Below are 11,757 nucleotides of genomic sequence, written 5' to 3' on the forward strand. Positions count from 1 at the left end.
GTTTCTATCGGGTAAGCGACATGTTGCCTAGATCGCATCTTGCGATCTAGGCAGCACAAGCCCCACGTTGTTCATGCGTTGCTCGTACCGAAGCGCTTTTGATGGCGAGCAACGTAGTTATCATTAGATGTGTTAGGGTTAGCATTGTTCTTCGTTTAAGCATGCTTACGTAGTGCAACCCTTGCATATCTAGCCGCCCTCACGCCTATCTCAGGTGTGGGGGCGGCACCCCGCTTGATCATTATTTAGTAGATCTGATCCGTTACGATAGCTCCTTGTTCTACAAGGATTAGTTTAATATCTGCAATAGTTTGGCCTTACAATGGGGGGAGGATCCGAGTGGCACGTAGGGTGGCGTTCGCAAGTCCTAAACGGGATGTTCCTAGAATCAACTTCATGTTGGTTTTCCGGCCTTGTTTAGGATCGGCTTACGAGCACCGTGCGTGGCCGCAAGGCCCAACCTCGGAGTAGGATGATCCGGTTATGCGGTGAAAACCCTAAATCGTCGTAGGTCTCATTAGCTTTATCTTGATCAAGCAGGACCACCAAGTATCCGTACACCCCGTACGGATCATGGGTGGATCGGCTCTTTGAGCCGATTCACGGGATAACCCGAGAGCCGATCGAGGCTCGTATTTAACGTTTACATGTATGCCCTCGGCAGAAACTAAGCGAGGCACTCTCATCACCTTCCCGACCAGGTATAGGTCAGGTGGCACGCCCTTGCACTTCGCAACGCCGCGTGTGACCGGAAGAGCATTGCGGGCCGTCGCTCGGAGGGGTCTCGGCCCAGCCGCAGCTCTAGGCTCCCCCCGGCTCTACAGTGTTGACAAGGCCGCTGCCCGCCGGTGGGTTTTGGCAGTCAACACATTCTGGCACGCCCGGTGGGACCATCGTCTACATCAACCACATCGCCATCTACATCTGAGATGGCGGACGGCACGCCAGTCACCTACGAGGATCCGCCTGACGACCTCAAGAAGCAATACAACGAGATCAAGGCTACCCTCGAAGCCGACCTCATCGGCTCTTTTCAGAGAACCCGTTCCGGTGGCATCAGATGGAAGGGGTTCTCACCGCAAGGTGCGCTCGATGGGATAGATCTCTCTTCCCCGTCGGAGGAACGCACCAGGGGTCTGCGGCAGGAGATCAACTACCTGGTGGCTCACTCGCTACATGATACGTCTCCAACGTATCGATAATTTCTTATGTTCCATGCCACATTATTGATGTTATCTACATGTTTTATGCACACTTTATGTCATATTCGTGCATTTTGTGGAACTAACCTATTAACAAGATGCCGAAAGGCCGCTTGTCTGTTTTCGTCGTTTTTGGTTCCGTAAAGGCTGTTCGGGCAATATTCTCGGAATTGGACGAAATCAACGCCAAACCTCCTATTTTTCCCTGAAGGCTCCGAACACCGAAGAAGAGTCGGAGAGGGGCCGGGGGGCCCCACACCATAGGGCCGCGCGGGCTGGCCTCCGGCCGCGCCGGCCTAGGGTGAGGCCACCCCGTCGACCCTCCCGCGCCGCCTCTTCGCCTATATAACCCCTTTCGACCTAAAAACACAAGTACCGATTGACGAAACTCCGTAAAGACTCCGTGGGCGCCGCCACCGTCACGAAACTCCAATCCGGGGACAGAACTCTGTTCCGGCACCCCGCCGGAGCGGGGAAGTGCCCCCGAAGGCTTCTCCATCGACACCGCTGCCATCTCCATCGACACCGTTGCCATCTCCACCGCCATCTTCATCACCGCTGCTGCTCCCATGAGGAGGGAGTAGTTCTCCATCGAGGCTCGGGGCTGTACCGGTAGCTATGTGGTTCATCTCTCTTCCATGTACTTCAATACAATGATCTCATTGAGATTCATATGAGTTTGTATCACAATTTATCTACGTGCTACTCTAGTGATGTGTTATTAAAGTAGTTTTATTCCTCCTACACGTGTGTAAAGGTGACAGTGCGTGCACCGTGTTAGTACTTGGTTTATGCTATGATCATGATCTCTTGGAGATTGCGAAGTTAACTATTGCTATGATATTATTGATGTGATCTATTCCTCCTACATATGCATGAAGGTGACAGTGTGCATGCTATGCTAGTACTTGGTTTAGTCTCGTTGATCTATCTTACACTAAAGGTTACTAAAATATGAGCATTATTGTGGAGCTTGTTAACTCCGGCATTGAGGGTTCGTGTAATCCTACGCAATGTGTTCATCATCCAACAAAAGTGTAGAGTATGCATTTATCTATTCTCGTTATGTGATCAATGTTGAGAGTGTCCACTAGTGAAAGTGTAATCCCTAGGCCTTGTTCCTAAATACCGCTGAGTTACTACCGCTTGTTTACTACTACCGCGTTACTACCGCTGAGTTACTACTGCTTGTTTACTGTTTTACGCGTTACTACCGCCGCAATACCACCACCATCAACTACGCGCCAAGCACTTTTCTCGGCACCGTTGCTACCGCTCATATATATTCATACCACCTCGTATTTCACTATCTCTTCGCCGAACTAGTGCACCTATTAGGTGTGTTGGGGACACAAGAGACTTCTTGCTTTGTGGTTGCAGTGGTTGCATGAGAGGGATATCTTTGACCTCTTCCTCCCCGAGTTCGATAAACCTTGGGTATCCACTTAAGGGAAACTTGCCGCTGTTCTACAAACCTCTCGCACTTGGAGGCCCAACACCGTCTACAGGAAAGGAGGGGAACGTAGACATCAAGCACTTTTCCGGCGCCGTTGCCGGGGAGGAAAGGTAAAAAGGCACTCATACTACGGTCCCGTGTAAAGTATTTTTCCGGCGCCGTTGTGTGTGTGCTCAAAGCTATTTCCTTTAGATCCTGCAATTGCATCTTGTTGTTTCTTGTTTACACTAGTTTGGCATAATGTACAAGAGTGAGCTTCTTATTCTATTTCCTGATTTAAAACATGGATTGTTTGATGCGAAAATTAAAAAACCTATGAAATCTTCTTTGCATGCCGGTAGTAATATTAGTATGAACGCTTTGAACACCATTGTTGACAATAATATAGAAAGTTCTAAGCTTGGGGAAGCTGGTTTTCATGATATTTTTAGTCCCCCAAGCATTGAGGAGAAAATTTTCTTTGATGATACTTTGCCTCCTATTTCTGATGATTATAATGATAGTGGTCTTTTGATGCCACTTACTGCTGAGAGTAAATTTTGTTGTGATTATACTATGCCTCCTACACTTGATGAGAATAATAATGATAGCTACTTTGTTGAATTTGCTCCCACTACAACTAATAAAATTGATTATGCTTATGTGGAGAGTAATAATTTTATGCATGAGACTCATGATAAGAATGCTTTATGTGATAGTTATATTGTTGAGTTTGCTCATATTGCTACTGAAAGTTATTATGAGAGAGGAAAATATGGTTGTAGAAATTTTCATGTTACTAAAATGCCTCTCTATGTGCTGAAATTTTTGATGCTACACTTGTTTTATCTTCCTATGCTTGTTACTTTGCTCCTCATGAACTTGTTTATTTACAAGATTCCTATGCATAGGAAGCATGTTAGACTTAAATGTGTTTTGAATTTGCCTCGTTGATGCTCTCTTTTGCTTCAAATACTATTTCTTGCGAGTGCATCATTAAAACTGCCGAGCCCATCTTAATGGCTATAAAGAAAGAACTTCTTGGGAGATAACCCATGTGTTATTTTGCTACAGTACTTTGTTTTTATTTTGTGTCTTGGAAGTTGTTTACTACTGTAGCAACCTCTCCTTATCTTAGTTTTGTGTTTTGTTGTGCCAAGTAAAGCCGTTGATAGAAAAGTAAGTACTAGATTTGGATTACTGCGCAGAAACAGATTTCTTTGCTGTCACGAATCTGGGTCTAATTCTCTGTAGGAAACTCAGAAAATTATGCCAATTTACGTGCATGATCCTCAGATATGTACGCAACTTTCATTCAATTTGAGCATTTTCATTTGAGAAAGTCTGGTGGCCTAATAAAATCCATCTTTACGGACTGTTCTGTTTTGACAGATTCTGCCTTTTATTTCGCATTGCCTCTTTTGCTATGTTGGATGAATTTCTTTGATCCATTAAATGTCCAGTAGCTTTATGCAATGTCCAGAAGTGTTAAGAATGATTGTGTCACCTCTGAACATGTTAATTTTTATTGTCCACTAACCCTCTAATGAGTTGTTTCGAGTTTGGTGTGGAGGAAGTTTTCAAGGGTCAAGAGAGGAGGATGATATACCATGATCAAGGAGAGTGAAAGCTCTAAGCTTGGGGATGCACCCGGTGGTTCACCCCTGCATATATCAAGAAGACTCAAGCGTCTAAGCTTGGGGATGCCCAAGGCATCCCCTTCTTCATCGACAACATTATCAGGTTCCTCCCCCGAAACTATATTTTTATTCCATCACATCTTATGTGCTTTTACTTGGAGCGTCTCGTGTGCTTTTGTTTTTGTTTTTGTTTGAATAAATTGGATTACATCATGCTTGTGTGGGAGAGAGACACGCTCCGCTGGTTCATATGAACACATGTGTTCTTAGCTCATAATATTCATGGCGAAGTTTCCTCTTCGTTAAATTGTTATATGGTTGGAATTGGAAAATGATACATGTAGTAATTGCTAAAAATGTCTTGGGTAATGTGATACTTGGCAATTTTTGTGCTCATGTTTAAGCTCTTGCATCATATGCTTTGCACCTATTAGTGAAGAATACATAGAGCATGCTAAAATTTGGTTTGCATAATTGGTCTCTCTAAGGTCTAGATAATTTCTAGTATTGAGTTTGAACAACAAGGAAGACGGTGTATAGTCTTATAATGTTTACAATATGTCTTTTATGTGAGTTTTGCTGTACCGTTCATCCTTGTGTTTGTTTCAAATAACCTTGCTAGCCTAAACCTTGTATCGAGAGGGAATACTTCTCATGCATCCAAAATCTTTGAGCCAACCACTATGCCATTTGTGTCCACCATACCTACCTACTACATGGTATTTCTCCGCCATTCCAAAGTAAATTGCTTGAGTGCTACCTTTAAACAATTCAAAATTTATTACCTCTTATTTGTGTCAATGTTTTATAGCTCATGAGGAAGTATGTGGTGTTTATCTTTCAATCTTGTTGGGCAACTTTCACCAATGGACTAGTGGCTTCATCCGCTTATCCAATAATTTTGCGAAAGAGCTGGCAATGGGATTCCCAGTCCCAAATTAACAAACTAAAAATAGACACTCCTCCATGGTATGTGATTGTTGGACGGCACCCGAAGGATTCGGTTAGCCATGGCTTGTGTAAGCAAAGGTTGGGAGGAGTGTCATCATAATAAAACTAAAATAAAAAGGTACTCCTTCATGGTATGAGATTGTTGGCAGGCACCCGAGGATTCGGTTAGCCATGGTTTGTGAATGAAAGGTTGGAAGGAGTGCCATCCAAAAATAAAATAAAATGGGAGCCGCTCTTTGAAGGTTTGTCTGGCAAGGGGGTTAGAGTACCCGCTACCATTCGTTGACAACAACATACACCTCTCAAAACTTTACTTTTATGCTCTCTTTATGTTTTCAAAATCAAAGCTCTAGCACAAATATAGCAATCGATGCTTTCCTCTTTGAAGGACCATTCTTTTACTTTTATTGTTGAGTCAGCTTCACCTATTTCTCTCCACCTCAAGAAGCAAACACTTGTGTGAACTGTGCATTGATTCTTACATATTTGCATATTGCATTTGTTATATTGCTTTGCATTGACAATTATCCATGAGATATACATGTTACAAGTTGAAAGCAACCGCTGAAACTTAATCTTCCATTATGTTGCTTCAATACCTTTTACTAAGAATTTATTGCTTTATGAGTAACTCTTATGCAAGACTTATTGATGCTTGTCTTGAAAGTGCTATTCATGAAAAGTCTTTGCTATATGATTCACTTGTTTACTCATGTCATATACATTGTTTTGATCGCTGCATTCACTACATATGCTTTACAAATAGTATGATCAAGGTTATGATGGCATGTCACTCCAGAAATTATCTTTGTTATCGTTTTACCTCGCTCGGGACGAGCAGTAACTAAGCTTGGGGATGCTGATACGTCTCCAACGTATCGATAATTTCTTATGTTCCATGCCACATTATTGATGTTATCTACATGTTTTATGCACACTTTATGTCATATTCGTGCATTTTGTGGAACTAACCTATTAACAAGATGCCGAAAGGCCGCTTGCTGTTTTCTCGCTGTTTTTGGTTCCGTAAAGGCTGTTCGGGCAATATTCTCGGAATTGGACGAAATCAACGCCAAACCTCCTATTTTTCCCGAAGGCTCCGAACACCGAAGAAGAGTCGGAGAGGGGCCGTGGGGGCCCCACACCATAGGGCCGCGCGGGCTGGCCTCTCGGCCGCGCCGGCCTAGGGTGAGGCCACCCCTGTCGACCCTCCCCGCGCCGCCTCTTCGCCTATATAACCCCTTTCGACCTAAAAACACAAGTACCGATTGACGAAACTCCGTAAAGACTCCGTGGGCGCCGCCACCGTCACGAAACTCCAACTCGGGGGACAGAACTCGTTCCGGCACCCCGCCGGAGCGGGGAAGTGCCCCCGGAAGGCTTCTCCATCGACACCGCTGCCATCTCCATCGACACCGTTGCCATCTCCACCGCCATCTTCATCACCGCTGCTGCTCCCATGAGGAGGGAGTAGTTCTCCATCGAGGCTCGGGGCTGTACCGGTAGCTATGTGGTTCATCTCTCTTCCATGTACTTCAATACAATGATCTCATTGAGATTCATATGAGTTTGTATCACAATTTATCTACGTGCTACTCTAGTGATGTGTTATTAAAGTAGTTTTATTCCTCCTACACGTGTGTAAAGGTGACAGATGCGTGCACCGTGTTAGTACTTGGTTTATGCTATGATCATGATCTCTTGGAGATTGCGAAGTTAACTATTGCTATGATATTATTGATGTGATCTATTCCTCCTACATATGCATGAAGGTGACAAGTGTGCATGCTATGCTAGTACTTGGTTTAGTCTCGTTGATCTATCTTACACTAAAGGTTACTAAAATATGAGCATTATTGTGGAGCTTGTTAACTCCGGCATTGAGGGTTCGTGTAATCCTACGCAATGTGTTCATCATCCAACAAAAGTGTAGAGTATGCATTTATCTATTCTCGTTATGTGATCAATGTTGAGAGTGTCCACTAGTGAAAGTGTAATCCCTAGGCCTTGTTCCTAAATACCGCTGAGTTACTACCGCTTGTTTACTACTACCGCGTTACTACCGCTGAGTTACTACCGCTTGTTTATCGTTTTATCACGTTACTACCGCTGCAATACCACCACCATCAACTACGCGCCAAGCACTTTTCTCGGCACCGTTGCTACTGCTCATATATATTCATACCACCTGTATTTCACTATCTCTTCGCCGAACTAGTGCACCTATTAGGTGTGTTGGGGACACAAGAGACTTCTTGCTTTGTGGTTGCAGTGGTTGCATGAGAGGGATATCTTTGACCTCTTCCTCCCTGAGTTCGATAAACCTTGGGTATCCACTTAAGGGAAACTTGCTGCTGTTCTACAAACCTCTGCACTTGGAGGCCCAACACTGTCTACAGGAAAGGAGGGGGAACGTAGACATCACTACACCGCCACTCTGAGAACTTGGTCAACGTGTTGGAGCGTGTCGCTCTGCGCGTGATCCAGGAGATCATGAGCCACCAGTACTCGCCGTCAGGACCAGCTCTCGGGACTCATCAAGGAGAGTTGCCATTCCAGTCCCGTCCACCGCTGCCGTTTGCGTTGGCAGCACCGGCTGAAGTGCCGACTACACCGGCATTCCTCGTCTACAGAATTGGTGGCGACCCCAGTGACTACCGCTCTTAATGGAGGCGCCTAAGGAGATCCCTCATGGATACGCGTGCATGTATGTGCCGGATTGTGGTGACCGGGCACTCACAAACCAGGCCACAACATCGGGGACTCCGGCGAAGACACGAGGAACGTCGGCGACGAGGCGTACGTGGCTAACTAAATACGCCACACCGACGAAACTCCCGAGCCCAGCTCCCGCAGCCGGCTCGGAGCCGGAAAAGCAAACATGGCAGGCCAAGTACGCCACCCCGGCGAATCTTCGCAGTGCAACTCCTACGGCCAGCACAATGGATCAGATCGCACCATACCGAGAGACCGGCTCGGCATGATGCCGAAAAGAAGGGCAGTCGGCTATTCCAAGCCGTACCCCGACGATTACGAGATGATCCCGCTGCCACCTAAATATCGGCTCCCCGACTTCTCCAAATTCAGTGGATCAGATGGCTCCAGCTCCATCGAGCACGTCAGCCCGATATTTGGCTCAACTAGGACCGGCTTCGGTGTCGGATCAGCTACGCGTGAGGCTCTTTTCACAGTCCCTCACGGGATCGGCTTTTGGATGGTACACCTCTTTGCCAGCAAACTCCATCCGAGCCTTGGAAGCAATTGGAAGAACAGTTCCATATGCAATACCATTCGAAGCTTCCGAGTCCGGCATTGCCGATCTAGCACAACTACGTCGAAGCGCGGGGAAACGGTGACAGAATACATCCAGCCGCTTCAGAATCTTAGGAACCGATGTTATTCGGTTCGTATAACTCGAAAAGGAAGCGGTCGAGTTGGCGTAGCAGTGCCTTGCAACACAGCTCAAGGACATGGCCTCCCAAGCAGATTATCCCCGCCGGCGCACATGGTTCGTAAACTATCAGCATATGAACAGCGCCACCCCGACCTGTACCAAGACAAGTTCAAGCGTGCAATAGTTATGGTCGATACGGAAGAGGATGAAGTGCCTGCGGGAGGCCAAGAGATAGCAAGTGGCTGAGTGGACTCGGGGGAACCCCGTGGCCTGCAAATGGGTAAAGCCACCAGTGGCCGCCTGTGGGATTTGATTTTGACATAACCAAGACCGAACAAATCTTCGACCTCCCGCTCAAGGAGAAACAAGCTTGACGGTTCCCGAAGGTCTCAAGTTCCCCACGGTGAAAGAGCTAAACGGAAAGCCGTACCGCAAATTCCACAACTCGCTTTCCCATGCCACCAACGACCGCCGGTGTGGCGTCAGCACATCCAAGCGGCGATAGAGAAGGGGCGGCTAATTTTCAACCAAGCACGCCATGAAGGTCGACACCCAACCCTTCCCCGCCGTTAACATGGTAGAAATCATCTACCCCGAAGGTTGCCGCCCAGGTCCCTCGTTCAAGCATCAACATGGTAGGACCCGGAAACCACTCGGCAAAGATGGAGATGAGGGCAGCCTGCTCTCATAGCAAGGACACAGAGGAGGCCGCTCCACGCGATCGGCTCCATCATGATGGCAAGCGCTATGTCACGCAGGGAGAGGTGAAGAATATAAGATATCAGCGACCCTCTCTCGATCACCTCCTCAACAAATATGTTAGTCGAGCATGACCAACGCCGACGGTCCAATTACGATGATAGAGAAGATCGTTTGGCTAGAGAAGCCGAAGACATCGTCGGCGTAATCGCGATGAGGAGGAGCACGAGCGCTATGCCACCGAAGCATCAAGGGAGCAAGACGACAACGCCAGCATTGGGACTGCCCCTTCTTCGTACACTCGCTGGGATTCAGAATGAGCCGATTGCCCACAATCGGCAATTGCCCGTAATGCAACCGAAAAAGAAGGAGGCAGCCAACGTGTCCGTGTTCGAGCGCCTAGGGCCTCTCCCGCCACAAAGCAAACGCGCCGAGTCACCTCGTTGGGCAGATCTTGAAGATTCGAAGACGAGGGAGAAGTGGAAGAAGATAGGTACCACCGGCCAAGGTGGTGCCCCGACGGACTCAGCCTGTTCCCAAAAGCGCAGTGGTTCAGCGATTGCGCGGCCCGGAGGAAGCCGAAAGGTTGTACTCGCATACGCTAAGGAAGGCACGGCCTGACTCGGCTGCAAAGGTTCAGCCGAACCTCGGATGAAGAGGGTCGTCCAAGGAAAATGGAGTGGCGCCCCAAACAGAGGAAAGCCGATGATGAGACATCGGCCGGCACAAACATGGTACTCGTCTTGCCGACGCAGCTTAGCGCTCCACGACTCTACGAAGCACTCAAGGTGGACGACAAGCAAGCGCATCAAGTCGAGGTTGGGTTGGTTTTATCCAGCCCGACCAAGTAGCAAGATCAAACCAATGAGCAAACCAGGAGAGGCTGATACTTGTGATCGGCCCCAAAAATTTACGAAGGGAACTTACAAAACCTTCAACGAGCAAGCAACGTGGAGGCCGATTCCAGCAATCGGCCAAAATTATCCTCACCTACCTTTCTGCCTGGGTTCAACATGTTATCCAACGAGCCGATACCATCAATTTTCTTGACAGAATCGGCTCCGGGGGCACCTGGTATATGAAAATACGAGGATATGCAACGAAGCATCTCATCTTTTGTTGATGGGTATTGGAATATGGGGGCCGATGCACAGGTCGGCCGTAATAAAAGTGAAAATTCGAAAATTTTCGAGCACGCGCCGATGCAGCAGACATCGACTTCAGAATCAAGAAACAGCCGATGCGTAGCCATCGACTCTAGTGGTGCGAGGATTATCAAACCTTCACCAGATCCAGGATTTCCAATCTGTGGGGCTAGTGCAGCTGAAACGAAAGATTATCGGCTGTCGGAGGAAGAAAGAGGATCGGCCGTGGCACATTCTCTCCGGCATTCTCGCCTCGAGTAAGAGCTCGGGGGCAGCTCACCTTGAAGGCTTTCCGCTCAGAGAAGCCGATTTGTGTTCAAGTCGGCCGACGCCGCATGAGGAACTTCCCCACACACGATCAGGCCCAGTGTCTATGCAGTTCATTCGCGTATCCTCGTCTCTCGTTTTACATTGGCTGAGACTCGGGGGGCAACAGGCCTGGTAGATTGCTCTATTGAAGGATCGATTGAAGTATCATCGGCTGATCCTCGTTGCAACCTTCTTCACAAAACGATGAACGCTCGCTAAAGAGTTGAAGAATGGAAGGATGAATGTCGAAGGACCGATGCGTTGTTATCGGCTCATTACGCATTGGCGGAGGGGATGAATCGGCAAGGTCAGTAGGAGGGGTGAATCGGCTCAATTAAAACTCAGAAGAAATCGGCAAAATCAAAGTGGGGAACAGTTCTTCATTGATAGGCGGGATTTCTTACATAAAGAGCTGAATTGCTCTCAAAAGGAAATACGAGGGAATACATTGCCCCATCTACTACTACTGACCCTATGACAGAGGTCCTATCTACGGGCCGTCATCGCCCTCATCGTCATCCTCCGAGCTCTCATCGGCACCGCCGCCGATGGGCTCCTCGTCGCTACTCCCGTAGCCCTCCACGGGGGCCTCATCCCCGTCTTCGTCGTCGCCGCTCGTCGTCGTCCCACCACATGCGAAGGCGCTTCGCCGGTGGGTAGCCCTCGAGGGAGTCGTCATCGTCGTCGTCCTCCTCCTCCTCTTCTTCCTCCATCACCCCTCGGAGGAGGTGAAGTCGTCCCAGAGAAGCGATCGTCATCGCTCTCCTCCTCCGGCTCCCCGTCGGCGAGGAAACGGAGGTCGCTCTCCCCGTCCGTCGAGGACCGGTCGTCCTCGGACCGGATGGAGAAGTCATGGTCTGACTCCTCCCCGGCCGCAATGGCGCGGCGGGTATTGGCCGCATGGACCGCCGCTGGGTTGTGCTCCGGCGTCGGCTCGCGGGACATGGAGGACTGGCTGGAGGGGTCCGATGGGGCAGAGGAG

Source organism: Lolium rigidum, chromosome 5 (assembly GCF_022539505.1).
Source record: "Lolium rigidum isolate FL_2022 chromosome 5, APGP_CSIRO_Lrig_0.1, whole genome shotgun sequence".
NCBI lineage: Eukaryota > Viridiplantae > Streptophyta > Magnoliopsida > Poales > Poaceae > Lolium > Lolium rigidum.